Here is a 3,550-nt window from a genome sequence, read left to right on the forward strand (position 1 = left end):
CAGCTGCAAGTGGAGGAGTGGGGAATCAAACCCGGTTCTCCCAGATTAGAGTCCGCGCACTTAACCACTACAGCAAACTGGCTCTCACTGAGAGCCAGGGGTTTCAAATGACCACTGTGCCATGAAACTTGCTAGGCAGCTCTTAGCCTAAACTACCTCATAAGGATGTTGTGAGGATAAAATGGAGGAGATGAGGACCCAGAGCTTCTTTTAGAGGAAGGGCCAGATAAAAAGGAGAGCAAGGCCTCACGGTGCACCACAGCATTGCTGAGGGGTCCCCCCCCCAATTTTGGTGGCGCTTCAGTTTGGGGAGACTAACAGGGTAGCTTGATCTTGTCCAAGGTTGGAAGCTAAGCAGGGTCAGCCTTGGTTAGGACTTGGATGGGAGACCACCAAGGAAGACCGGAGCTGCTGTCCAGAGGCAGGCAATGGCAAACCCTCTCTGTTTATCTTTAGCCTTGAAATCCCCTTGAGGCGATCACCAGACGTCGGCTGAGTCTTGACAGCAAAGAATAAACAAAAGTAGGGTAGTTAATGGCCTGAAAGGGGGGGGGGGAAGTCCCATTTTTTAAAAATAGAACCATAATAGGTTTTAAATAGAACCTCCATGCCACGAAAAACTTCACTTCCCCATTTTCAGGCATCAAAACCTCTGTTAAAGGGGTAAGACGTTTTTCTCCAGGCCTGTTGGCAACATTAGAGGCTGGAGGTCTTTTGATTATAATGTGAAAGAAATTCTACCTCCTGTTCTGCTCCAAACGATAGGCTTGGAAGACGGCTCGCCAAAGATTCTTCCAGCATAAAAGAAATAAAATGTCCCTGCCCACCCAAATAGGGAATGAATGTATACATTTTTAATAAAGCTGCAATGATCTAGTTCGGGGGAGATATAAAATGATTTCAGAGGTGTTTGGGTAAGTTCAGAGGTGGGTTTTTCTCCCCTAGAAATGGGTAGGATCTGAAGTGAAATATGCAGTATGCAACGGACCGGGGGTAGGAGTCTGCATCTAGAAATTTGCATCATAACCCAAAATGCTGCTTTTTGTCATCCTCTGACCTGTGCTTTGTGTTGTTCCTCAAGTGTCCCACAGAAGTTCATTTGGGGGTGATGAACTCTCGCCTTGCCTCACGGTCCAGCACTCCTGCCTCTTCTATTATCCTGCCAGGGTGACAGATTGGCTGACACGTTACCAGCTGCAAGGACCCAGCTGCTCCGTTACTCTGCCAGGGCGGCCCAGAGCTGTTTCGCATCCCTTCTACCTTTCTGTCTGTTTAAAAAGGAGAGAAAAGAGAATGATAGTGCGGCTCCATTTCCATTGCAGTACTGTTGCTCATATGGAATAAGACAATTGCAGTCTGCTGCACACTGAACTTGGAAGTGAGCCCCTTTGTGGTAGGACTTACTTCTGAGTAAACCTGCATGGCATTGCACTGCTACAGGTTTGATTGGGTAGCAGGATGATGATGAAGAAGAGAATAGATTTATACCTCGCCCTTCACTACCCAAAGGAGTATCAGAGTGGCTTACAGTCTCCTTTCCCTTCCCCTCCCCACAACAGACCCCCTGTGGGGTAGGTTGGGCTGAGAGAGCTCTTTCGAGAATTGCTTGTGAGAGAACAGCTTTGAAAGAACTTGTAAGTGACCCAAGGTTGCACCAGCAGCTGCATGTGGAGAAGTAGGGAATCAAACCCGGTTCTCCTGGATTAGAGTCGGTGCTCCTAACCACGACACCAAACTGGCTCTTAGTTGGTTGAACAAGGCTGTCGAAAGGGCTCAAGGTTCTTAGCTTGTGTTTGCAAGAGAAAGCAAAACCCTTAAGTTTCCACTCCCCATGATTGTCTACCTAGAGAAGATACCCCAAAAGTGCTTGCAGTATATCTTCAGTGTATAATTTTTTAATATATGATTTTTTTCATAGTCGCATGCAGCTGCCAGGGCAGCTGTTGTGGACACTGTGTCCAGATTTTGAATGCATTTTGGGGAAAATAGTTTCAGGTGGGTAGCCACGTTGGTCCGCAGAAGAAGAGCCGGATTCTAGTCCATTAGCACCTTAAAGACCAAAAGATTTCCAGGGGATAAACTTACCAGAGACAAAGCTCCCTTTATCAGGTACCTCAGGGGAAGAGATTTCCACAGTGTATTGACCCAGCACAGCAGTTATATAGGGTTGCATAGAGTTGAAAGAGACACACACAGGTCCTGTAGTCATTGTTCCGTGCTGATCATCGGTGTGCAAAAAAAAATTCATTTTTCCCACTGATTCTGGTCTGTTGGAGCTGAAAAATATTGGTATTCCCGAATACCAGTATTGGTATTGTATTGGTATTCGGGTAAATATTCGGGAAACCCGAATTTATTCGGGTCCATTACACTCTCCATCATAGGGTATTTTTCAGGTATTTTTTCGGCTCAGTATATACCCAGTGCACACCCCTAGTGTTGACAACATATTCTTCAGCTTGAGCTCCTGATCAAGCCCAGGCTGTGAAACTGGCATTGTCATCTTATCCCGTCCCCCTGGTCACCCCTGCTTTCACCCTTTTCGGGTGACTGTTGGCCCCCTATTAGCAGCTGCCATATTCTTTATTAATGCTCAATGTGTGCCTGCATGTGTAATGTTAATGGCAAGTCACATGACACTGGGGTGGGTTGCTAAATGCCTGGTGGGAAAAAATGCCCTTCCCCTTTAGTAGAGACTTAATGCATGGAAATAGGGCATCTGAAGCCTTTTCAAAGCCTTTTCAAAGCATGGAGGATAAACAACATCACCCCATAAAAATAGCATCCCATTATTCCTCTATTAAAGGGACAGGAACTTTTTACCTTGCAGGGTCATTGAGAAGATAAAATGGAAGCAGGGGGGACTATTCCAGGCTGCCTGGGTGGGACAAAAATGTGACAGATTGGAGACCGTCAAGAAACTACAAACTGTATAGCTGTAGGAAAGCTAGTCAATCTTTTTATTATTTTTTTTGCCCAGTACAATCCTAAGCAAAGTTAACAGCCTTCTAAGTCCACTGACTTTAATGGACTTTGGAAGGGTGTTAAACTCTGTACAGTACTGTGCTATTGTTTTGCAAGGACTGCATTAAGAAATGTTAATTGTGGCCCGGACTGGCCAGTCAAACGGTTTTAAAATCAGATGGTGCCTTCCAGGGAAGGGAGCCTCTGCAGATGACCCAGAACTTGGGAAAACAAGAAGGCAGGCCCCAAATATTCCCCCTGCCCTGGCGGCTGAGTCTTCCCGAAAACTCGTGCTAACCCATTTTCTCCCAGCTGCGGCTTGGACCGCGGGGTGTGGTCCTGTCATATTTGTCCCTGACCCACTTTTCGTACTGGCAGACCCTTATTATTTTGTCGTCGGCGGGGTGTGTGTGTGTGTGACGTCTCCATATAACCCAGTTCCTCGAGGAAGGCCCTGTCGTTTCCCATCAGTTGGCCTTGCGCTTTGCCGGCTGTTGATCTGCCACAGTCAGGGGGTCAGAAGGGCACAGGCACGCATCAGTGGAGCTGCGTCTCCTGTTTTGCCTTGGCCTCTTTCCTCCAGAGC

Source organism: Gekko japonicus, unplaced genomic scaffold (genome assembly GCF_001447785.1).
Source record: "Gekko japonicus isolate JY-2015 unplaced genomic scaffold, Gekko_japonicus_V1.1 scaffold1979, whole genome shotgun sequence".
In the NCBI taxonomy this organism is placed as follows: Eukaryota; Metazoa; Chordata; class Lepidosauria; order Squamata; family Gekkonidae; genus Gekko; species Gekko japonicus.